Source organism: Apis florea, unplaced genomic scaffold (genome assembly GCF_048593485.1).
Source record: "Apis florea isolate Af1SG1 unplaced genomic scaffold, ASM4859348v1 contig_3585_pilon, whole genome shotgun sequence".
Lineage (NCBI taxonomy): Eukaryota > Metazoa > Arthropoda > Insecta > Hymenoptera > Apidae > Apis > Apis florea.
The window spans coordinates 1,555,059-1,582,235 of NW_028256788.1; the positions used below are offsets into that span (position 1 = coordinate 1,555,059).

The 27,177-nt window shown below is 38.5% G+C and overlaps 1 long non-coding RNA gene across 4 annotated transcripts in view; it reads right to left on the minus strand.

Annotated features, from left to right (window-relative positions):
- Positions 1-756: 756 nt before the first annotated feature.
- LOC105735726 (uncharacterized) overlaps positions 757-27,177 on the minus strand; it is a 210,254-nt gene continuing 183,833 nt past the window's right edge. For 3 of the 4 annotated variants that reach the window (XR_015294125.1, XR_015294126.1, XR_015294128.1), the window contains 2 exons: positions 12,787-12,875; positions 757-2,770 (listed from right to left, as the gene is read on the minus strand). This is a non-coding gene — a long non-coding RNA (uncharacterized LOC105735726). The remainder of the gene's footprint in view (positions 2,771-12,786; positions 12,876-27,177) is intronic. The other variant, XR_015294127.1, reaches the window with a different exon arrangement.

A 27,177-nucleotide genomic window follows, 5' to 3' on the forward strand; every position in this document is an offset into this window, starting at 1 on the left:
TTCCAATTTGTTTTAATTATCGGTATTATTTACGTCGAATAATGAATACGGTTAAAAAAATGCAGTTTCCTTGAACAAAGTTGTAAAGTTTATAATCTTTTACAACCATGATTCATCGTTCATCTATTCTGAGCGGTTACAATCTCGTGTTGATAGGTTATGAGAAAGAGAGAGAAAGAGAGACAGAGAAAGAATGAGAAAGATAGCGAGGGCGAGCATAAACCTAGAAGTTTTAACAACTTCTTGCGCGCCCCCTTCCGGTGATGGGACGACTCTTTTGATGAATTAATTGCCTGGGGTAAACTCGTATTTAAATGGAAATAATTCGCCGGATTATCGTTGTCCCCCATCATTATTACTTTAGCGAAGACGATTAAATGTTATTGGATGAATAATTTGTTTGATAATCGTTTCTTAAGTAGCGGATAACGATAGCTTGACTCGAGTAAAGTCCTCTGATTTTAGTTATCTATTATTTTTTTTATTCTGTATTAACAATTATTTTCGATCAGTGATCATCCAATTTTCTTAAATTTAATTGGAATAATTTAATTGGGAGTTATTGCAATACTTGTTATTACAATATCTCCCAATAACAATAAATAAATATCATTCATACAACAGGTTATACATTTAAAATTCTTATTATATTATTCCGTTTTTATTAATATTATTCCAAATATTCAGATATAAGATTTTAAATGTAAAATTAATACTCCCTAAATTATATTGGGATGGGTTTAAACTACTCTGTTATTGATTTATATGTACATATTGGAGGAAGCCTGACACTGACGGAAACCAGATCGTAACGCTTGACTTGATTTATTAGTCTTTCCAAGACCTGTCTAACTTCATTGCTAATTTTAGACTAACTATGTCTTGGATGCATCTCTTGCGGCAACGAGAGTTTTTCAATTCGCCAAAGTTAATTTTCCTCTGACTCATTTATCATATAACGTAGATATCTGTGAAAATATTATGCAATGTCTGCCAAACCAATACGTCTATATACTTTATTCGATATTTATTGTAACAAGATTGTTGTAACATTTATTGTTACAAATATTTTACAAATATTTAATATATATCTTTTCTAATAATATTTTATCCATTGTGATTACGAAAAAAATATTCAAAGGATATGATACATATTTTTATATATGATATAATATTATATTTTTCACTTAAATTCTACAACTTTATGTTTGAGGAAGTTGAGGTATATATAATAGTATAACAAACAATTTTTCTTATATATTTTTTTCATAAAACAACATTGTAAATGGTTTCATTTATGTTTCTCGATAACGATGGATATACTGTAACATAATAATAATATATAAGATATTATTCGTCACCTTGATTTTTATATTAATACAATTTTTACTTTACTTTTCCATTAGATCTTAAGTTATATTTTTTTAATTGGGAAAAATACAATAAATATATTTATTAACATTTTTTAAATAATAAAAGTAGAATAAATATCGTTCGAATAAGAATTCAACTTTTGCCTTAACGTTTCATTATCCGGATTTATTCGTTGATTCCAACGCACTCACACACCTGAAACTTTGCTCACCTTTATTTTCTCAAAGTAAGAGAGCACGAGGGCCAGGTAAAAAGCAAATTTCAGGCGTAAGAGTACTGTCGAGGATGCTTGATTGCCATGGAAATATTCGCGTATCTCATCCGTGTTATCCTCTTAATTCTTAACTAAATATCGTTTCTCATACATCGTACCACCAATATACACATTCGTTACTTTGCTTATAAAAATTTATCCATTTTTCTCAATTTTTACGACCGATTAGAGTTTCTTCCATTTTCTCCATCAAATTAATTCCAACTGTAAAACTGTTGACAAAACCATACATACAAATACCAATCCTCTAAACAAATATTCCCTAGAAACTCCAAGTATCCAAAATCAATCCCACCAGACATTACAGTTTCACAAATCCACGACTCAATACCAAAGATATATTCTCTTAGTTTCACAACCAAGCCCATCCATCGCCCGCCGCCAATCCATCAGACGCAACAGACTTTACAACTTCGAATCGTCGTCGATTTTCCAATCGATGAGCAAACAAACACTCTCTCTCTCTCTCTCTCTGTTCGATGCAGATTTCGCCAGTCAAGTTTGCGAAGGCGTTGATCGCGCGAGGATAGAGACTGTCACGGACACACCTGAAACTTTGCTCACCCAGAGTGGAAAAAAGTACGGGCAGAGCAAAGAGTCAGGCCCGCCCGTAACGTTCGTATTACGCTTTATAACCGTGGCGCCTCATCATCTTCTTCGGTCTTCCTCCTTCTCTCGTTTCCCTCCTTCCTCGCCGATTTTATGCAACAGTGTCGCCACGCTGCTCTAGAGACCGCTGGAAAACAAAGAGAGAGAGAAAGAGAGAGAGGCGGGAAGATTCCTCATCGGAGGAAAAGATTCGAGGGAACGAGTTACCGATAAGACCTCGAGAGCCATTAGAGAAGCCGCGGGAAAAAATAGGTTGGGCTGGGCTGGGTGGCGAAGTGGAGGAGGAGAAGAATCTTTGGCGGACACAGGAGAGAGAGAGAGAAAGGAGAGTAAAGAGCGCGGAGAGAAGAACTCACGCGATGCCACTTAGAAATGGCGGCCAAGGAATCGAGAATCGTTCCGCGGGCTGGTTCATCCCACTTTTCCACTCGTTCTTTCTCCCCCTTTTTTTTTTTTTTTTTTCCATCGACGAGACGACGACACTCGAACCGTCCCCATTGTTCACGGATCCAGCTGAAACAGAATTGAAAAAGATTTTGCGTGATATTTACCAAATAGATTTCATTCAGAACTGCAAATATATTTTACGGGGGCGGGCGATCGATCGTAAATCGTGAATAACGGGTCATTTTTTACGGATCTCTCTTTTTTCTTGGGGAGGGGAGGAGGGAGAGGGAGAGGAGAGAGGGAATTTTTGCCGTGGTCGAGATGGTGTCAAGTGGTTCGGCGTGTTTGACTATGATATTAGAAGGAAATTGTGAGATTTTGTGAGAGGAGGGGGAAGGGGAGAGGAGGAGCGAATTATTTGAAAAAAAGTAGACACGTAACGTCAGCATTTATCAATTGTGTAAAGAGAAAGGCAAAGAAGATACGAGGATTCTTAATAATTGTTCCGAATTCCTTGTACACTTTAAGATTAAAAAGATTGCAAGATATTTTTTTCTTCAATCGATCACACTTTTTATCGCGTAATAAACTTCTTTATGTTAAAGCTATTAAATGTAACTAATAACAGGAAATAACAGAAATTGTTAAAAATCAAATTTCTCGACACAACACAACTAATATCAATTATTTTATATTTATCAAACAGATGTTACAGCTGAAATAATTATATACGAGTCTGATAAAACACCAGGAAACATCATCGATTTGATAAATCTGTTACGAGTGTTATTAACATTCCACAGCAAGCAAGATATTTATTTTTGATCGTATTTTTTTTCTTCTTCTTCTTCTTTCCTTTTCTCGACAAATTAAAACGTCGAAGCGATGAAGCATTTCTCGAGTGTCAGAATCATACGTAATCCCATCGCAACGTGCACTCTACTAAATACCTGATCGACCATGAGCGAGGGTACCACTAAACCGATTACCACAGTTTATGCCGTACCGTGGTAACAGCCATCCATATAAGTGCACCTAACGGCAACTTAAATGTATCCCGGGACTGGCTGTTAAAGATCAATCTAATTTGGAATTAATCGATGGTTATTAATCCGCCACTTTCGCGGAAATTTAGCAAGCGATGGAAAAGTAATTACCAATTTGCGCGACACGTTCAGGTGCTCGAACATCTGAGAAAAATAGCTCGTGGACCGTTCAAAAATGGAATTTTGACTTGCGATATCTCTTTCCTCTATAATTTACAAATCTTTTCTCTTTTTCAACCCACGAGTGCGAGCTAATACTCGTCGCAATAGTAAAAAATAATAAGCATAAGTGTGAATCGAATTGAATTTCTCGAGTGAATTTGAGAAATCCAATTTCCTATCTGCAAAATATTCCATAATAATTCACGAGGGAAAGTTGTTGGGAGACGCTACGTTGTGACGATAGTTCCCCGAGCAGCTGAGCAAATGGAACGGTCAATTTCCACGCAGCCATCAACGAGGTTCCACGAAGCCGTGCATTTTTCCATGTATACACAGATATACATCTGGTTATTCGGTCGGGTTTCGCGGCGGGCTGGAAGATGGCAGAGCGCGTGGTGAAAGAGAAGGTCCCGGCAATCTGCGGACACAGGCTGTCAGAGGGCAAACTTGGTGTCCAGCAGCGGAGAGTATAGCGTTACACAGGCCTTAGATGTCAGTGACCGGAGCATAACCCCAAGATAGTTTCACCATTACACCGGCGTCTTCCTCCTCGAGACTTGGCTCCTTTCTGTCGGCTTGTGTATACCGTCTGCACACCCGTTCACCCGTGGCCGCAACACCTCCGTGTCTCCAGTTGCAAATGTTCGCGTCAACGAGCTCCTTTCCAGCTTCCAGGACACTCTCGATCAGACGATTCGTTTTCCACGATCGATCTACGTTTCTCTCCCTTCGATTGGTTCGTCACTCCACTCGATTCGAGGATACTTCGTTTCCTTCCTTCGATCGTTTTTGATTTCGATAAATTCTAGTGATATTTGTTCCGTATAAAAATTTTGAAGGATTCTTTTATGATTCGTATTGTAGTTTTGTATTTTTTCACTATTTTTGATCTCACGGAAAAGTTAAGAAATTTGAAGGGTATTAAACAGTATTCGTGATCTTTTGAATTTCATTTCTTTTACAAATTAATTTAATCGATCGATCAATTTATCGATTCGTACGTATTTGCTTTTTGAGTTTAATTAGACGTTTCCATCGATCGATCTACGTTTCTCTTCGTTGAATTGGTTCGTCGCTCCAGTCGATTCGAGAATACGAATATTTCATTTTTTTCCTTCGATTGTTTTTTTTTTTTTTTTGATTTCGATAAATTCTAGTGATATTTGTTCCGTATAAAAATTTTGAAGGATTGTTTTATGATTCGTATCGTAGTTTTGATTAGTAAAGAAATTTAAAGGGTATTAAACAGCATTCGTGATCTTCTGAATTTTATTTCTTTTACAAATTAATTTAATTGATCGATCAATTTATTGATTCGTATGTATTTGCTTTGTAATTTCTCTTTGGTGTAGTTTCTCCAAACAAGAAATTTGCTTTTTGAATTTAATTAGATGCCGGATTTTCATTAGCGCGATCAGAAGGATATTCAAATGAGGGATAAACTGCATAGTGAACTATTCTACGAGTGATCGCCTGGCTGATTCGAGTTCGATTAAAGCATTTATGCGCATGATCGATCCTCGCGTAAGCCTTTTGAATGTTTAATTGAAATTCATGGTCGGTGTGATTACTGCAACTTTTCCATGTTTTCTGTACAGATTGATCAATCACTTTGCCGATCGATCGTTTTAAAAATTCTAAATATTTTCCAAACATGTATAATTTGTAAATTTAATGGATTAAAATTATTTAGAAGAAAAAAAGAATTGTAAATTTTCATACCACTAGCGTTTTAATTACAAAGATGTCATAATTAGAAAAATAATTAACACTCGATATCGTTAACAAATCTTTTATTTGACTGTTATTTGAAAATATTTAATTGAAAATCAGAGGATTGATTCTAATTCTAAGAGGATAAAACTGACATCCATTTTCAAATTGTGTTCTTCCTATATTCCTCTTTCCTGTGTTCAATATTGGTGATACTAATTAATATATCGAAAAAAATAAAGAAAAAAGGAGATAGAATTGGAAATTAACAAAATTTCGATCCCCTTATAAATTCTGGAAAATTTCGGAAGCGCGGCCATGGAATAACGAACTTAATGAAATATAACTGAATCGAGTTGTGCAATTTATGATGCAAAAGTTACAGGCCAACCTGTTTCGTATTACGCGTAACGTGGTAGGAGATTCGATCCAGTCGTACCTCGTGTAATTGGCACACTTTATATCATGTTACACCTCCATACTAATACCTCCTCATGCATACTAATAAGGATCATATAAAATTACATCGCAATTTAAAATGTGTATTTTTTACACGCGTAGACGTTGATGAAATTCTATAGAGATATTAATATACCCAAAGTTTTTTTTATTAACGAAATTTCTTTTTTCTTTTTTTTTACAGGTTGTTTGTCTTTTTCGCCAATTTGTTTCATTCCTCGTCCTACATTTTCCTCCAACGAGCTTCCTCGTCACAGCCGAACGGTGAGTGAATTTCTTATTTGCTTTTAATAACAATAATAATAATAATAATAAGCAATGAAAAATCGCGCTCGAAGAGAAATGTGTCCACGAAACGAGAACAATTGTCTCTCGTTAAAAATATTAGGATTATTTTTACACTATTTTATACCTTATTTTTCGCGTAAAAATCTCGCGTAACGATCGCGCTTTAATGAGGGTCGATCGGCCAAATTGGTTTTAACCCCCTGAAACGTGGACGACAACGGCGATGATCGGCGATGAAACGAACGGCCCGATCGATAGACACCGAATTGTTGAATCCGTGCATCACGGGAAGGGTAACGACCGCAGGCAGTTTGGCAGCATTCGTGAAAGCAGCCTTTCTTCGAAGTAATGCAACCGGAATCATGCGATGACGAGGGCGATTATCAACGTGCCAATGAACGAAGGGAGACAGAGTGTGCTTTCATTTCGTATGCGTGGATGTGTGCTTGCGCGAACAGAGAGCGAGCGATAGAGAGGAAGAATCAGAGGTAGAGAAAGAGAGAGAGAGAAAGGCTGAATGACAATCGATCGAAAGTAGAAAGAGCAAGAGAAGAATGGCGCAAATAACGGATGGAAGGAGGGAGAAGGAGGAAGAACACGAACATGCGAAGTGTGCGTAAGAAACAGGAAGAGAAAAGATGGGCGAAAAAGACGAAAGAGGTGTGCGGAGTATATTTGAACACGAAGCGAGGTTAAACAATTTTTCGAAAAGTTAAAAATCATTCGTTCGAGAGCGGAGAAAGAGAAGGAGAAGAGAGAGAGAGGCGTTAATAGGGGGCGACACATACGTGGCCTGGAAGGAATGCGAGCACCGTACGAAGAGGTTACGTCAGGGCCTCGATTTAAATGGGCGGCATTGGGTGGAATTGGTTTGAAATGACCTCGAGATTCGTTGTTGTCTCTTTATCTAACCCTCCATGTCCATAACCAGCAGACACCGGCGAGGTGCCCGTCCGTGTATGAAAGGCGTGTGCGAGCAAGGTCGGCGCTGAACGACGGACAAAGACGGAAGAGGAGAGGAACGAGCGAGCGAAAAGGGGACTGCCAGCTACGCCACCACGCGGAAGGGTCTGGGCAAACATTCGTAATTACACGATCATTTAATATGTCCGGGATTTCCGTGCGACCGTTTAACGCGTGGCCAGCCTCCAAAAAGCTTGAATACACGGAATACGGTTAACAAAAGGTATAGTGCGGCCGACAGCAATTTCGGAACTTTCGCCATTACCGGAAGGGAAAGAAGATGAATTTAAAATCGTGGAATTAACCGACAAAACATAACCGGCATTGTCTCCATTGTTGCCAACGTTGGAACGTAGAAATTACACGATGCTTTTTGAAAAACAATTTTTATCATTCTCGACTTATTTCACGATCACTGAGAAAGCAAAATTCCATTTTCATATATACTTATTGATTAAAAGGACGTACGTAAATGTTCCTATCTAAGTTTGATCGTGTATACATTTGGCAAATCATGCTTTCGAAACAAGCTCTCAACGGTGTAAAAATTTATGCTCTTAATTAACTTACACTTATTATTGAGTCAAGCTTCAAAGAAGACGAGAGCCAGTTTTCCAAGGTTTTTTTTTTAACCTCGATCATTCTCGAGGCATAAATCATCGTTTTCCTAGTGATTTATTTCTGTTAGCGTCCCGTGTCACGGAGGCGTGGCATGGGCGTGAATCCCGTAGTGTCTGCTTCTAATTTAATTTATTACATCGATCCCCATCGCCCATACAGCGTTAAAGATCCTGTGAATTCTTCACGCTAGACTCTGCTTAGCAGTGTGTAATCGCGTTACAGTAGTTGATCGCCCGGCGTAGATAGCTGGTACACATAGGGTGTCTCGCCGTAATTGGGTCATGGCTCTTAAGCGATAAAAGATGGAATAAAATTTCATGGGACGAAAATTCAATTAGCCTCGAATGATGTAATTCGTGTGAAAGTAGAGAAGTTTCGAAGATTGCACGGATTATCTTCATTTTTATTTATTTTTATATACTCCATGTAAAAGATTCTTCGCGCATTCGATATAGTAAAATTGATTAGTTTCGAAGTTTGATTTTAATTCACGTCTATCGCGTTCAAACAACGAGAGATAGAGAAAAGAAAGAAATTATGGCCGGTCAGCGTGAAACACTCCACGTACATTTAATCTACCATTCAATGATATTCAATGATATTTTATGAAAGCGGATGATAGAAGTGGCGAGATACCATTGTTATCGTTTCTCTCCCTGACTGAATTATAACTAGTTATTATTAATAGGTTATTGTCGTGTTATTGCTCAGTGATAAATAAGATACGTTTCAATCGTTATTGATCTTTCAGTATTTCAGTATGATACGAAAGAGGATCGGTCAAATTGTTGTTAAATATCTTGCACAATATGATTATATGTCTTACGGAGTTAAGATTCTTCTAACGCACGCGTGGGAAGGCATCCATTTTGAAATATATCTCGTGAATTGTTTATTCCACTTGCGAAAGTTTATAACACCTCTCGCGAGAATGATCTCGAAGAAAAATTTTTCGCGCTGTTGTTGGCGATAAAGCGAAATTTTGCTATTGAGGCGTTGACGCTATAGAGGATACAGAAGACGAAGGTAGAAATGTCGAAAAAAAAAAAAAAAAAAAAAAAGAAAAAGAAAATGTCTTCTTTGTGCACAAAGGTTTCGAGCGCAAAATTAACAGCGTTTCGAGCGCAAAATTAAAGAGCCCTCTTGGTAGCTTGGTAACAAATCCGAGATTCATCGTTACGTACGAAAAGCGATGGAAGGAGAGAAGGAAGGGGGTAGAAAGAAAAAAAAAAGGAAGCGAAAGAATGCGAGGAGACAAAATGGGGATGTGCTTGGAAAGTTTCAATGAGAATAAACGAAACTGTGCTCGCCCTTTCGTTCGGTCGCGTGAGCATTCTTTCCATCCGTGTGCGTGTACAAGGATGCGAGAGAAAAGAAGAGTTCTAGAATGGAGGGACAAAAGAAAATGGAGTACGAGCAAGAAGCACTAAATCTAATTGCCCGGCGACGTCGTGGAAAACAAACGACGAGACACTCTTGTTCCACATTTTCCTTCTCTTTTTTTCGTTTTACTTCTTTCTATCCTTTCTATCTTTTTTTGTTTTATTTTATTTTATTTTTTTATTATTTTTTTTTTTTATTATTTGAAATCTATTGTTTCAATAATTCATAATCGGACGATGTAAATGGCACGGTGGCTTTCGAAGAGTTCGAGATCACTCGAATTCCTTTAATAAAATTCTGTGGAAACATTTCTGTGAAAACTTCGATGAAAGTTATCATTATTATTGGTTTCAAAAATTGATTATTTGGACAGTTTATTAAATGTTATTTATTTATCAAAAAATTATTTGATAAGTTTTGAGGTTTTAAAAGTATCTTTTTTTTTTTTTTTTTTTTTTTTTTAATAAGAATTGTTAATTTTTATGTACATTCATTCGTGGCTAAAGTTCAACTAAGGAAAGTAATATCATCAATGATCGTGGAAGGAATGGAGAATCTTTTTATTAAGCAATTTATTAAGCTATATAAATTGTTAATTACTCGTTTCTCTAGAAGAAATTTTTATAATGGTTAAACAGGGACAAATTATAGGCAAAGAACTAATTACGGGAAAAAAAAGATAAAACTTATTTAAGGAGTAAAAAAATTTTATATGTCTTTGGAATCACGGGAAAATTCTTAAAAGCAAAAGGTTAAAAGTAATACGATTTAAACGAAAGCTTTAAATTACTGAAACATTTAGCAAGAAACTGAGACATCTAAATAAAATTAAACATGAAATGTAAATGCATCAAAGACGAAAATTAACTTTGCTCAGTCTGCATGTAATCGTGAAAGAAACTGAAAAAAAATAACAAGATTTAAATATGTTATTCTCTTGATGAGTATATTTTTAATGGTTTTTAAATATAGTTAATCTTTGATTAATTAAATTTTTTTATGTCAAATTTAAACACTAAAGTAAATTATATTTGATAATTTTTGATATTTTAACAAAATATATAGCATAATATTTTGGTTAAGAGATATATTACATCTTTTTGAAATACGTAATTATTAAAATTAAAAAATAGCGCAAAATTTCCAATGTGTTAAAAACAAAAATATATAAATAATATTTTATTAGATTTTTTTGCTTATAATTTATATCACTCTATGTTACATAATATATGCGACTATACGTAATTACATAAAATATTTATTTCAAAAACATGAAAAGTAATAAACCTCACTTTCTCGTTTAAGTTAGTTAATGGCGATATTAAGTGTCTATCTCTATCAATCATCTCTATTAATCTTTACGCGCCATCGAGAAATTTGATGAAAATAACCTTCTATCGTTTAAATTACAAAATCCAATATGGTGGACGAGAGAGCTTATCAAACGAGTCTCTATAATTTCTATTTTATATCTAAACAATATTGACTTTTCTTTTCATTAACGGCTAACGATTTAAAGACTTTTTTTTTTTTTAAATTTTACTCTTTTTACTTCTTTTAATATCCTCTTAGCGGCAATTTTAACCGAGGAAAAAATAATAATCAATACAAAAAAAAAAATCAATACATTACAAGATTCTGCACGAAAGAAGATAAGAGTTTAAAAATTCATCGAGTACACATACACTAGACTAACCTCCAACTGAACGCTTCCATTGTGATTTTCGATGCGATGTTCCCTTCAAATTCCATTTTTTTTTTTTTCAAAAACGAAGTACTAGAAAAAAAAAAAAAGAAAATTGGGGAAAAAAGCTCTGTTCTCTTTTATTCAGCTTATTTTTGTTTGCAGAACAGCCCGCTGCCCGGTTTTGTAATCTTCCTTCAGTTGGTAGCTAGCCAAGTGCACGTGTACTCGACGAACTTCCAAACTTGATTTTATAGAAAACGAGGCTTTGAACGAGAAAAAAAAAAAAAAAAATTTTGCCTCCCATTTTACAATAAAATAACTTTACGATTAGATTAATCTTCCGATACTACTTGCGCTTAAAAACATCTCGTAAAAACGTCAAGTCGAAGATTCGAAATTCTTGAAGGAAAAAAAAAAAAAACAAACAGATCGTCAGATTCGTTACACGAAACAGAATCTCGATAACACTTTTCCACACAAGCCATTTAAATGACTGAAAAGCCTCGCGGCCGCAAGTCTTCGAGGAAGCATGAAAATTGAATGCAGACGTGATTTAAAGCCGCAAGAAACACGAGCAACGTGACGAGGGGCAGAGTAAGGGAGGGGAGAAGAAGAAGGAAGAGGAGGAGGAGGAGGAATCACACGCAGTAGGCACACACGTGACTTTTGTTGGCAGGCCTGGCGCGCCTGGTAAGGCAACCGACAAGGAACAAGTTTTAATTCCTCGCGTCCGCGGCTCATGACCCCGGGGGGACTTCTTTTTTTTCTTTTCTTTTTTCTTTTTTTCTTTGTTGCCACGATCGAAGTGGGTCAAGCCTACTTCCGCCTACTACTAGGCGGCGTGCTCGAGCTGCTACACCATCGTCATCGTCATCGCTGTTGCGGCCGACGTTGCGGCTCTCGTCGAAATCGAAATCTGCCCGTGGGAAGCCAGCCCCCCGGTCTTCCTCATACGAAAATTGCTGGCTCCAGGGTAGCAGGGATCGCGATAAGGGAATGCACCGTGCGAGCGAGGTTGTTGCTGGCATGATACGTACGTTGTGCCACCGTAATTCGGTTTATGAGATAAAACCGTGTAAAATAATTTAATGTGAAGTGGAAAAAAATTATTGGTCATTAGTTGGATGCAAAGTCGTATGAATTATGTTTGAAGATGGAACGATTGAAATTTTAAATTTTAAAATTAAATTCGATTAAATGGAATTACGTTGGAGAGATTGGAGGGGGATGAGTGAAAATCAATGGCATCGAGACATCCGCGACAATTTGCTAAAAGACGGTATTCGAATTAGAAAGCGGCGATTAACCACTTCACGAAGTCGCAAATAACAAGGCGGAACAACAGAGGCGAGGCAAGCCTCGTCGCCGAGGAGAAAACTTATTATCACTCTGCGAATAGCCGATCGTTCAATTACGTTTTCTCCTTTTCCTGTTTTCGCTTCCACGCGATGCAACCTCCGCGTTGTTTTTTGCGAGCCATTTCGTGAAAATACAGAAAAAAAAGACTAAGTGAAACCGTGAAACTTGGTTCTTTGGATTTCAAGCAAGATGATGATGATGATGCGCTCCCACGCTAAAAGCAAGTTTCCTCGAGCAGAAATATTTTTTTCTTTGATGTAAATTCTTGTTTCAATTTGATTTGCAATATATCATGTTCTTATTCACATAAATAAATTTATTTTTTTTATAAAATTAAATTGTAACAGATAATCGCCACTTTCTATAAATATAGAATACCACTTTTCAGGGAAATTTTGAAAAATTTTATTTTTATTTAGAAAACATATCCGCTTATAATTTAAAAAAATATATACAATTACCTGAGTTAATTTTTCCATAAACGTTAACTCTTGTTCAATCTTCTCCAAAACTCCGTTACAATCGAGAGATCATAATTTCATCCAAGGCCCTGGAACAAACAAAATTAAAAGAAAAAAATTTTCAAAGTAAAATTCCTTAATCACTTGAATGTGATATATAATTACACAAATATCAACATCAAACTTGAATTTCAATTTCATATAATTTGCAATTAATACATTTCGAAAGACCATATCCAGCATTAGTATCAAAATAACAGATCCTGAAATAGATACGCTCTTCTATCTCATCCATTCTTATCTAACTTTTCATCCACTGGCAATCATTCCCATAAAACGTTCGATTCGATTCCTATCGTCGTTTCATTTCGACTCCGAAATATCTCAAACAAGCGATCCCAACAATCGTGCCATAAATCACCTGACAACGTATAATCTAAAACGCTCGCCTCGCAACAACAAAACGGCCAGTCACAATGCCGGTGGAATGGGTCTCAACTTTTTTAAGCGGATTTCGCGTTCTTGCTCCGCGAGAAGGTATCCCTCCATTTGTTATTCTCAATGCCTCCATGAAATCGCGAACGTAACACGCGTTTACGCCGTAGTCGCAAGAAACGCATCCACTATTTTCCCTTTAGATGCTCGACCGGTATGGGATAAACAGTTTGTTTGAAAAATAATGGGATTGATAACGCATAAAATCGAATGCTTATATTCGTGTTGGTGAAAATCCGTCCGCTTCTTTCGTCGATGTAATTTAACACGCAGAAAGTTGATTTGCAAAAAAAAGAAAAAAAAAGAAAAAAATTATAAAATGATTTGTTAAAAACGCAAATGGTATTCATTACTCGATCATTAAATCAAATTCATTTCATGGATATGATTTTTTAATGAAATGCAATTTTTAAATCTCGAACGTTTAAAATTGTACGTACTTCTTGAAATTTATATAAACATTATGCAGAATACGAATCAATATATTTGATATATTGGCGATGAGTTGATTTTAGAAGGAAAAAAAGTCGATTTAGACTTATTTATTAAGCGATTGAATTTTGCATTTAGATAGAGCGAGACAGGGTGATAGAGTGAGATATCTTATACTTAGTTACACTTCCTCGCCGTGCTGTGGCGCGACATGTCATTCTGTCTCTATCTCGCTTCATCTAACGTAAACTTAAATCATAACTTAATGAATAAATTTTTCATACTTATTTTAACCTCTAGAATCAATAATCTATAAAATATTTCACTTTACATAAATTTCATGTTAATTGAAATTTTTTTATATTATAAATTTACAAAGAAATAAATATTATTTCTTAAAATCTATTATATTTCAACGATGATATTTTCAAGCATATTCATTCTTCTATATATAACCTTTTCACATCTTGAAAACTACAGACATATTCTATATCCATGAAATATTGATAAACGTACGTTGATATAAAACGATCGACAGATGACGTTTCCGAAGAAACGAGTGAAAAAAAAAAAGAAAAAGAAAAAGATCTTTTCAGACACAGTGTACATAGATAAGAAGACAGCAGAACAAAACGAAAACGGCGATCGACGGTGTAAATTTTAAGTATTTCCCATCTTTCCAACTGGAACTTCGAACTTATCTCTCTCATCGTTCCGCCCATCCACTCCCTTCCAACCCTCGAATTTCCATTTTCCCTTCAACTTCACCGGGTGACGCAAACGCGACACGGAAAGACGAGGACAGAGAGCACGGAGGGAGGGGAGGGAGAAGGATCGCTCACGTTTCTTCACGACGGTGAAAAAGTCGTTCCGATCGAATGGAATCGTCATCTTTAAGCGGCGAATCGAGCGGACAGCCGCTCCTCCTCCCAGCTGCTTCTTTCCCCGAACAACCTTCTATTATCTCCTCGTGCACCTCCCGCGGGGTTTCCCTCTCGAAAAACGTTCTTCGATGAGAAACGAGCCGTTGGACGTAGCGAGTAGTACGAATTTGAACGCGTCCATTCCTCGTTTCTGAACGTTTCTCTTAGATTTTACGGGTCAGTTTTAACCCTTTCGCTATAGCCTCAAGCGACTACAATCGGTCTCCATAAGATGCCGCATAAGAATATCAATTCTAATACATATTTATAGAAAATTATATATTTAATTTAATAGATTTTAATTTATATAGTGTAAATTTATTATTGGTTTATACGTTAATAATTTTAAAAATATTATTTTTAGGATTGATTATAGGATTCTATGGAAACGTAGCATCGATATTTCGTTTTTGATCGCCAATTTTCTTTTTTTTTTCTTTCTTCAATAAACACCGTCAAAGCAACTCGAATTGCGTAAGAAGAGGCGTAAGAAGTCGCTTAGAAAGAGTTGATAAATACAGATACACGCGAGATCGATTGGGTTTCGAAGCAATTTGTATCGTTTCGAGTATCACGTAAACGATTACACTGGCGGGAAACCAATGTTTCTGTTATGGCAGCCAGTTTCCAACGAAATGACGGGAGAGCGGTTTGGGCAAACGGTGGGTCGAAATATAAACGCGTGCGTATATAAGGGGGACGAGAGTCGAGAAGTTTCTCTCGTCGGTAACTTCATTCTAATTTCCAACGGGAAACGGGCTTAAGAGAAAATAATTCACCGGATATTTTGGAATAAATTTGCCGCGCGCGACGGCAGAGGAAGAGGGGGGAGGAGGGGAGGAGGAGGAGGGAGGGAGGGAGAGAGGGGGGAAAAAAAAGGGACGGTGTTAAGCAGCGCGGCCGCTTTTCCACGGGGGTGTAAATTATGCTCTTCTTACAGGCCGGTACGCGGCAGTTTTCACTCTATCCGAGGCTGGCCGGCTCTGTATTTATGTTACGAGTTATTAAGAGAAAGTTTCAGGTTTTATGTCGAGTAACGTCCCACACGATGCGCTCGTTGGAGAAACGAGCCTGCTTGTGTTCCAGCCGATATTAAAACCTTTAACCGCGAAACAGACCCTGGCTTGTGTCTTTTTTTTTTTTTTTCAGAGCGAAGAGTTTGATTTTGGTAAAATCGTCTTCGATTATGAAATCTCGCTCGATACCAATTTTCTTAAGAAGCGATTGCAACGTTTTCGAAAAAATTAATAAATTTTTAACAGGTTTTTAATAAACTCGAAACGAAACGAATCGATATTCATTTTTCCCCGGACTGTTCACACTTTTATGCAAATCTAGAAATCGTTGCGAACTAAAGTAATTTTTCAACGATTCTCTTTCCCTCTCCCTCTCTCTCTCTTTTCTCTCTCGATTGAGAACACGAGAGCGGCAAATTAAATTCAGCGAGAATACGTTTACGAAGTTGTGTGTAGCGTTTAACGCGTACGGAATTCGTTTGGCTCGCGGAAATCGTGTTTCCTCTGCCTGCCGCGCGGACTAGTGATTGCTTCTGGAACACCGATGGATCGTAGTTGTTTCGATGTAAAACCATTTCGACGAGTTCCGCGCGGTTACGTTTCTTTCCGCGAACAATTTCTAAAAATTTCCTTCGAATTCTTTCGAGTATTATTTAAATAATTTCGAATTATTATCTTTGCGAGCGAGAGTATTTCATTTCGAAAGAAATGTATAAGCATTGACATTTTATACACGCTCCACTTTTCTGGCAATACAAACAGAAATAAGAAAATAGCACGAAGTTTCGATCAAATGTGTATTGAATAACAACTTCCATAACTTTCAAGATGAAAAGAAACTATGCGATGAAAGAGAAATGGAGCTGTGGAAATTTCTCACGAACGTTTTTTCATTCCTCGATAAAATCGAGATTCGAGGGAATCGGGGACGAATTACAGCGGGGGTCTAAGAAAGATAAGCGTAAGAAAAGTCTTACACGAAGCCAGTTCCCAGAACCAGGAGGATCTACTTCAAAAACGAGGCTTCAGAACCACCCCGTCATCCCTCTGAAACCGCTATCGAATGTCTTTCGAGTGACTCAGCTCTTTCGACCCCACCGTCCCGCCACCTTGCTTTTGACAAAATCGATCGATCTCTCGACAGATAGGATTATAGGGTGGGTGGTGATCGTGAAGGAATACCGCAAACGGTTCGGTGCTCGACCTCTGGATTCTTTCGCGCCGACGTTCCTTACGTTCGATAACAATGATCAACCGATATGTAAGAAGCCCTACGACGAAAAGAGCGCACGGGATGAAAGGGTGTATCGTGTAAACTTAGCACACAGTGAATGAACACTGTGTGTGTCCCATTCGATCGAGTGCGAGCCTTGTGATTGAGCGTGTATATCTCTTCTGGACATTTATAGAATTCGATTATCTCAAAAATATCGTGTATTTTTTTTCTTTTTTTTTGGAACCATTAAAAGCGCAACCCTCGAGCGTCGATGTGATAACTTCATCCATCGAAAGGTTAAAAAAAAAAAAAAGGAGGGAGCGAATAAAATCAACGAATATGGGGGAAAATAAAATTTATACACTTTGCGCGTCTTCGTTGGGAGGAACATAGGGAGATCGATAAAAATAAAAGTCGAGGGATATTCATGGAGGTAATATCGGGGAAAGAAGAGAGCAACGACGTATACGTTTGAGAGAGGAAGTCGGTCCAACATCCTGTTTTAATATATTTCCGGGAGGTTACGGCTATCAAATCGCCTGTGGTTTCGAGTCGCTCCGTTGCTCTCGTCTCCTCCATCGCCGCCATCATCGATGTCATCATCTTTATCCTTCTTCTGTCTCTCTTTACTTCTGCCTTCCTTTATTGTAAGACGAATCATACCACGAACCTCGTTGCAATTTCATAAAATCGATGAACTTACGTAGCGGAAATGTATGGCAAAAATATTGAACGTTAATAAAATTTAAATTTTAAGGAGTATAAATTTGCAATTCTCGGGCAGAGATGGCGCCACCTTGATGCGCGAATCGAGTTGAAGAATGAAAGAAAGAAACTTTTCAATTTTATTAGTTTTGTCATAAGCGAGGGGCACGTGTGATCGGTATTGGGGCAGACAAAATCCTTGAATTATTCAAGACCTCACAGAAACTCGCTCTATGTATGTATCTCCACTGTCTTTACTCCATTTCTTTTTTCATTTGAGAATGCTAGAGGTGATGCAGGCCATTTACGTCATTCGTTCATTGTATCGTTACGACTATTGATAAACATTTATTCCAAAACACACGCGCGCACGTGTAATACGACGTTATAAATCTCTAAAAAAAAACTCTAAAAAAAAAAAAAAAAATTAATTGTACAGTTCACACTGTCCAAGATCCGCGTAACGATGTTCGATCTTGCGCAAACACACAAAGATGCACAAAGATGATTTGAGAAAAAAAGCAGAGTTTCGAGATGTAAAAAGTACAACTACTTCCTTGTCCCAAGCATATAATGAAACAAACGAAGGGAAATTGGTCTGAGCGTTCTTTCTTCCTTACCCCGTTCTTCCCAGCCACGAGGATCAAAATTATATCACGAGGATAAAAGTTTCCGCGAGGGTTGACGGTGCACGAAACAATTTTCCCGAGTCAAAAAGTTAAAATATCTGCGTACGACTGGCGCGTAACTTGAACGGGAACCGCGGAGGGAACTTTCTTCTCCCGGCGGTCTTAACTTGTAAAACTTTATTTCCCCATAGTTCGCCTTAAAAAAAAAAAAAAAGAAAAGAAAAAAAGAAAAAGAAAAAGTCTTGCCGGGTTGACCGAACCATCTTAGATGGCATCAGTTTCTTAATTAAAATGCAACCTTCGTACGAAATATCCGTGGAGCGAGTTGTGTGTTTACCTTTAACGAAAGAGAGAAAGAGAGAGAGGTTCTTTATCTCTTTTTTTTTTTTTTTTTTTTTTTTACTCGGAACGGTTGAATTTTACAGGAAGAGGCGATGGTGAACGCTGATTTCGGTTTATAGTTATGGGCAACGAGAATAGGGCTCGAAGAGAAAACCGAGGTTATCATGGCTGGCATGACACAAACGACACGATCACAATAATAATTCTTTTCATTATTCCAGAAAGAGAGAGAGAGAGAGACTTCGTTACTCGTTTCATCTCCCTCGTCGATCTCGTCGACTTTTCGGATGCTAATGAAAAGACGACAGGGTCGACGAATGGGTTGGCAAAGTTTTGGTTCCCGATTTTCTTGATTTCTCTTTAAACACGGTAAGATGGTTTGAACGGTTGGAGGAGATAAGGGAGATATGTATTCAAGGCAAAGTCAAATATTAGGTCCCCCAATTAGAGAGAGGTTCGACGAGCATTATCGTTGGAAAAATAGAAATTCTTCGTGGCGAAATGTGGAATATTTTTTCTTTTTTTTTTTTTTGTAGCGAGACGAGAGAAAGAGAAAGAAGAAATTTAAATTGGATATTTCAGAGCGTGATTATCGTACCGATTCGTCGTACGAGGAACAAATATCGCGATGATTCTGTGACAAGTGTGTTCGAGAAAAATCTAATTTTAAACCAACGGCAACCATATACTGCTGTGAGAAACAATAGACCGCTTCGAACAATAGATTGTCCGTAAAGCCCATTGCCAAAAACCATTACCAATTCTATTCGCGCGTATAACGCATATAACACGAAATTATCATCGAGGATACGCGTAACACGCGAATCGAAAACGTGGAGGAAACGATGGAACAGCGGTGAATCGAAGCCTCATTACCGAGTCGCAATTAAAAGAATCGCTTCTCCCCCCCTTCTTTAAAAGTCAATAGCAGAGCAAATCCTGAGCCCGGTGTAAAGAAACCTTTCGATTGGAGAAGCCTCTTTACGACAGACGGTTGGCCTTTCACGTTATTCTTCCGCCACAGTCAGGCCCTTCTCGTAAATGACAAATTTCTTTGAATCTCTCTCTCTCTCTTTTTCTTAAAAAAAAACTCCCTCCTCCCCATTATTACCATCCATCGCTTGCGCCATGACATTCATGGGTAGGTAGGTAAAACGTTTTCGAGTAAACTCGAGTAAAGAGAGAGAGAGAGAGAGAGAGAGAGAGAGAGAGAGAGAGAGAGAGAGAGAAAGGAAATGCAAAAATGGTACAACCGAGGAGAAAAAGGGTTAGGAGAAATGTAAAGGGAGAGCGGCACATCGACAAAGGCAAACAGGCAAGCGGAGAAAAGAAAAGTCCTCCCCTCCCCTGTCTTGAAAAATTTCCCGTTTTCCACGTGTATTCGACCAAGTGCCACTCGACGTTCAATTTCACATGAACACGCTCTGGTTGGCTTCCCTTTTTCCAGCGATAAACAGATTCCGTCGTAAAAATCGTGAGAGCTCGTGCGGAGGAGGAACGTTAGAGAGCCCAGGCCTGCCGCCTGCCTGAGAAAAGTGGTGCACACGAGCTTCTTCTCTCCTACGTACGACGAGTCACGTCTGTTCGGATTTTTCCCGACGAGGAGTTAGTCAGTTTCGAACTGTGAAACTGATACGATGACGACTTGGACGCATGGGTGGGAGGAAGGAAGAGAGGTGGGAAGGCGGAGAGGGAGAAAACAGAGCGGATCTAAAGTGGCGTTCGCGAAGGAGAAAGAGGAAGCCTATGGACACGGGCTCCTTTATATGGGGTGTCTTGTGAATCGAACGACGATCGGGATAAGATGATTTTTAATTTGGATCTTGGGATGTTGGTTTTTTTTTGTTTGGAGGAAATTATCGAAAGTCTGTGAGATTCGAGCTTTTTTTTTTTATCATTGTTGTAAATAATTAATTTGCTCGTAAGTATCGTTTATCTCAAAATCTCAAATTGAAATAGAAAGAAAAAAAAAACATGTAATCAATTAAATTTCTTTTTCTTCCAAACAAATAAAGTTATAAAGAATTTTCTAATTTTTACTAAGAAAAACACGTCGAACTATTTACCGATTTAAAAATTTCGAAAAACCGTCGAACAAACCGTTTCAACCTAACAGAAAAAACGGGGGGGGGGAGGGGGAAGGGAACTCTCATCTCAAAAATATTCTCTCTCTATAAACTCTCCTATTTCGCAATTCACCAAACAAAATCCACACGCGAATCGAAATAAAACAACAAGGACAAGAGAAGAGAGACGCGAAGAATAGACGAAAAAAAAAAACACGAACACAGGGAAACAAACAAACAAAGCGTCTACCTACCCGTCTCTATCAGCGATATTAAAAAAAAAAAAAAAAAAAAAGAAAAAAAAAAGAAAAAAAAAGAGAAGAATCAAAAAGGAATAAAAGAATGGAGGATCGTTTTGGAAAACGCGAGAATTGGATAAGGGTCGTTAGATAGGACACCCTGTATACCCACGTAATACCGCAGAAAGTCTGTATCGTGTACAAAGCCAGGTCTGGGAGAAAGAGGTAGAGAGAAGAGATGAAAAGAGAGTGGCGGGAGAGAGGGGGTAACGAAAGGGTAAGAGGAAGAGGTGAGAAAAAGGGATAGACAGAGAGACATTGGACTAGGGAAAAGGAGGGATATAGTAGTGGTGATGGCGATGGAGGAAAAGGGAAAAGAGAGAGCGGACTATGCCCGATAAAAAGCCCTGATTCCCACGAGCGTGGATAGCCTACGATGAAAACCTCTCAGCTCGCCGACCACGGCACGGCATTAGAACGTCGAGTACCATGTCGGATTTTTCGTCCGCAGACACTATAGCTAACAGCGTAGAAAGAGAGAGAGACAGATAGAGAGAGAAAGAGAGAGAAAGAGAGATTACCAGGCAACCAGCGCCAAGCACTAGCAACAGCGGCAGTAGGCATGCACCGCGTAACGATTCGTTCTCATTGTACGTGTTTACTAGGCTATGATTATGTAATCACTGCCAGCTTCTACGGGTTTGAGCATTGTCCGGACAGCTATTGTCTCGCTGGTCGTTGAAGATTTCTCGCTTCAACGTTTTTCCTTCTCCTTTCACGCGTCTCGATGACGACGACTCGAATGGTAAACGGTACTCGAGTAGCTCCCCCTAGCTAGAGCCTAGCGAAATAACACGAATTGGCGTGATCGAGACGAGTACCGATGGGATCATCGCGCGATTACGATCGAATGGTGATCAACAAAAGAAGCGAAAAGAAGAAACGTTGTTCCTTGGAGAGCGTCTGCCTCTAGGTTTGAAAACTCGGTTGATTAAAATTAATACCGCGAATGGAAACGTATCTTAAAATTATCTCTTCGTATCTCGATATAAAATTTCTTTTCCTGTCCTCTTTTATCGAACCGTTCAAGCATTCGTCGTACACGTTGGCGACAAGATTCCACATCTTGAAAGAGTGTCAATTTTCCCCCCGTTGAATACGCATTCACAGAGGCGTGCACGTGCAACTCGTCGTATTATCCAACGCTCGAATTCGAATAATACGTCTTTTATTTTGTCCACGCGCCGAGGAAACTGTCGTGCATCGATTTCACGGAAGAACGTTCCGTTCTCTTGCGTCGAATATACGTATATATTGTTAGTGGAGCATCAACTTAAAGAGACTGCACAACGTCGACGGGACAAAGCGATTGATTGTAACGCGATAGCGAGGGAATATAAAAGACGAGGAGAGAGAGAAAGAGAGAGAGAGAGAGAGAGATAGTATCTTACTCTCTCGTTCTTTTTCTCGCAGAAAAAAACTCTACAAAAGAAATCCAACGTAGTGATTACCGGCAGACGCACTCGAGGAATTGGAATAAAACTCCAGAGAAATGATATTTTTTTCTTCTTCTTCTTCTTTTTCCCCATTCTCCTCTTGTTTCCTTTTCTTAATTCCAACCTGGAACAGATCGACAGACCAGGCGGCCTCCTCTTATGCTGTTTTCATCTTCTTTCGCTTTGACAATATTTTTGTATTCCGGGTGAGAGGGACTCGAGACTTTCAGATTCCACTCAAATATTGTAATGCATAGTCTTTGGACGGAGTAAGTGCCGCGACAATGTCATTAACCATCCCATCGAATCCTACGTTACCCGCTCGTCTCCTTAATCTTACTTTTTTTCTTTTTCTTTATCGAATCGAATGTTAATTAACGAAGCAGCATTTTCTTGATCCCAATTTTTCATAACTTACGCGTGAAATATCGAGAAAGAAGTCCGTTACTTTGAAATTAAAGGATTTAATCGAAACAGGTGGCCTCGAACCACGGCGCACAAAACGGCCATTGCGTAAAAATCGTTCTTTCAATTTCACGATCGATTCACAGGTCCGTCCAACGATTTGCATCCACTTTTGTTGAAGGAAAATGAAAGAATAACCCGTCGAAACGCGAATGCTTGACGCGGTGATGATTAAGCCCCGAAATTGCACGGTATCACGCATCGCGAACAGCTCGCCAGATCCCAGTCACCAGACGCTGTAATCCGGCAGCGCTCGTTGGATTTTCAATCTCCCCGTGCCGCGGACCGTTAATCTCCGCGCCGTGTATTCCCGCGGCGTGTCTAGCGGTAATTGTCTAATCACTGTTATCCGTCTAATTGCACAACGATTATGCGCTCCGTGAATTCTGAGCATTTGAGGATTCGAAAGAAAGGTGGCCTCTCTCTCGTTGAATTAACGTACCGTTCGCCGGTGGAAAGAAGGAACGTGGGTCTGATCGGTTAATCTGAAAGGAAACGCCTATTTTCACGCACATTTCTTTGTATATTATATCCAAAATGACGACTCGCGTATCAATGCAGAGTAGAATTCAGAGAGAATATACAGTTTATAAACGTAATTTTGTAATTAAGGTAATAATTTCTTAGAGAATATTTTTAAAATAATTTTTAGAATTTTGAATATTCGAGTTATAACACACCCACAATGTTTCGTTATACGGCTTTACTAAAACTAAAAACTACGTTATTTTATATGAAAAAAAAAAAAACTAGAACCAAATTAGAATCCAATTGAATTTGTACGAGTATCAAAATAATTGATTCGGCCTTTCGATTCACGGCCAACTTTTCCGGAACGGAAGATGAGACGATTCTCTCCACCGACGAGCAACACGTACAAAAATAAAATCGGTCAAACGACTGGAGATGTGGAACATCTGGAGAAAAGAATTCCTTGGACCGGAAACGATGCTCGAAACGGTGTTCGAGGGGCGGGTCGAAAGGGTTACTACTCGTGCAGAAGGAGGAAAATCTGGTCAAGATCCGACTTTGTGCTCGACCACAACCTTAACCGGTGTTAAGGATTAAAGGTTGGACGGGAAGCGATCAATCGTGGGGGGCGGGTTGGGGTTGGAGGCCGCGGTTCGTCGTCCAAGCTCCTTCCTCCGTGGAAAGAAATCCCGCGCCGTGATTACCGGCCAGACACGATCGAGGAATTGGAATCACGGTTGAACACGGTAGGGCCGTTCTTTCTAATCCGCGATGAGACAAGAACCGGTCGATAAACGCGCTATATATCAGGGGGAGGGGGAGGGGGCCTCGAGTGCGCGTCGACGGGATGAGAAAGCTGAAAGGGAGAGGTGTGTGGAGCGGAGAGAAAAGCGGATGGGGGCTGGCCTGTAGGCGTTTGCCCTATTTAACCCTTTTCACCAAACTTTTTCATATTTCACCTGACCCCGTGGACCCCGAAACGTGGGCGAGATGAACACGGAACAGCGGATTTCGAGCATATCTGAGATTGGAGAAAGGATCGGCGAGAGGGGATGAGAAGGAGAATCTTGATTTCTGGAATCGAAGATGATGTTATAGAATCCTATCTATAATACTAATAACACGTGGAGGAGAGAAGAAAAATCGATTAATCTTTCGTTTTCGGTTTACCGCGGCTGAGGATTGCCAAGCTCGCGCTGAATTCGGCGAAGGGCGTGCAAAGGCAGTGACAAAGGCTTTTGAAATCGGGCGAAGGACAATCAGTCACAACGCGTTGCATCACAATGTTCCACGGAACGAGTGTCTGCCACAGAGGGCCCTCTCTGTATAAACGAGAACGTATTATCGATCGCGAAGCAATGAGAGATATAATGCATCCTCTGGAGGGAACACCGTTGCATCTCTCCGAAAGAAAATGCAAGCAGGGTGGGGCTTGAGAATAAACCGTTTCGCGTCTTTCCTCCCTCCCTCTTTGGAAATACGAGCAATCACGGGGCCAGCCAGCTCTTTCAACGCTTGCTCTTCCCGTTTCTCAGACGCATCCATTCGTATCTCGACCTTTCACCTGATTTCTCGCCTCGTTTAATCCGTTCCGCTCATTCCGGTATAAGTCTCCCGTTTCTTTCCTCACGCGTTTCTCCACAACCGATTGATATTTAAATCGGGCACGGCGGATTTCCATGGATTCATTCTCGTGAAACTTAAAAGCGATCTCCTCTCCAGGGGGAGGGCTCCAACATTTCCATTGTTCTTCATTGTCGAAAGTGTATAAATGTGTATACTTTGCTTTGCGTAGAGCGGATTCCAGAATTTTGGAATTAGCCTGCTTATATCAGGTGCTTATAATCCTAATCTCAAAATCATTGAATTGTTTGTAAAGTAATCGATAAGTAGCCCTTGTGTATTTCTTGAATTTATGGCACTATTTGATTGACTGATTCAAAAATTTCTTCCATTAAAAACTTGTCAGCGTTACGATTATTTAGAAGATCCTCGATTCCACTATTTTAAACAACGAGGAAACTTCGTCGAGCGATCAATCGCAATTTCGTTCATTTTAATATCAAATTTGATAAGTCGATCTCTTCAGAGAGGGAGAGAGAGAGAGAGAATACCTTGCGGGGCTGCAAAGTAAACCAAGACTCTCCGCCCAAAGAAATACAATGACCCTGGCGCCGCTTCGAAAGCTGACCGAAATCCTCGATTGTTCGCACGGCCTCGCCGTTGGAAAATCCAAGAATTACTGTTAACTGTAAGTGGAGTTACCGCCCAATGAATTTATTAGGGGCTGGCTTAATTTCAAGCGTCAGCTTAACTCGCGGCCGAGGGTAAATTAGATAGAAGAAGACAGCTCCTCTTCCATAATTTAATGCGAGGAACTCCTACGTTTACTCCGATGCTTTAATTTCAACCACTCGGCCGAGCTCACGAGCCGACTTTGCCAAAGGAAAATTGAGGGTCCGTTGATAAATCGAGATTACGGGGCTAACCGTTGCCTCGAGCAACTGCCCCGCGCTATACTTTCCTTCTATGGAAAAAATGCCGCGGATAAAGCCGTGAAAAATCGTTCCCCGACTCGCTTATTACCTTTGTCTTGAACGTAAATTGCTCGTGTATCGTGTTCATCGTCTCGAGGAAAATTCGGTGGGATCTCGTAACTGTGTACATTCGTTTCCTTGGAACAAGAAACGATTACGTGATTTATTACGTTTCTTATTTGAAATTGAAATTATGTCTCGCACAAATGGAATGGACAGAGTTATATTTTTACAATGATTAATGACAGAGAACCTAACCTAAGATTTGAGACAAGCTTTAAATGATACGTTGCAATCTGTTACAAAAAGTTAGAAAAATTAATACTAATATTACACGATACGTGATTTCATTATTATGTCATGTAAAAGAGAAATATTGCATTAATACCTTAATGGAGGAAAGCACATTAAACCTAACCTAACTTAAGATTTAAGATAAGCTTTAAAATTAATGGTGCGATCAACATGCTGCAAAAAGTTGGAAAAAATAAATACTAATGTCACACGATACGTGATTTTATTATTATGTCATGTAAAAGAGAAATATTGCATTAATACCTTAATGGAGGAAAGCACATTAAACCTAACCTAACTTAAGATTTAAGATAAGTTTTAAAATTAATGATCAACATGCTACAAAAAGTTGGAAAAAATAAATATTATCACACGATACCTGATTTCATTATTATGTTATGTAAAAAAGAAATATTGCATTAACACTTTAATGGAGGAAAACACGTTCAACCTAACCTAACCTAAAATTTAAGATAAGCTTTAAAATTAATGGTGCGATCAACATGATACAAAAAGTTAGAAAAAATAAATACTAATGTCATACGATACGTGATTTCATTATTAATGTTATGTAAAAAAGAAATATTGCATTAACACGTTAATGGAGGAAAATTAAACCTAACCTAAGATTTAAAATAAGTTTTAAGGTTAGTAGTACACTAAAATCTATATGTCACGAAAAGTTACATAAATAAATACTAATGTCACACGATACGTGATTTCATTATTAATGTTATATAAAAAAAGAAATATTGCATTAACACTTTAATGGAGGAAAACACGTTCAACCTAACCTAACCTAAGATTTAAGATAAGCTTTAAAATTAATGATGCGATCAACATGCTACAAAAAGTTAAAAAAAATAAATACTAATGTCACACGATATATGATTTCATTATTATGTTATGTAAAAAAGAAATATTGCATTAACACCTTAATGGAGGAAAACACGATTCGTACGTTCAATATTTTTCAACAGCGAAAGAAATCTTGATGCGAGATAAATAGCCGAGGCAACAGTGCAGTTTTGCAGACGTGTGTTGTAACCACGTTTCGCGGAGAAT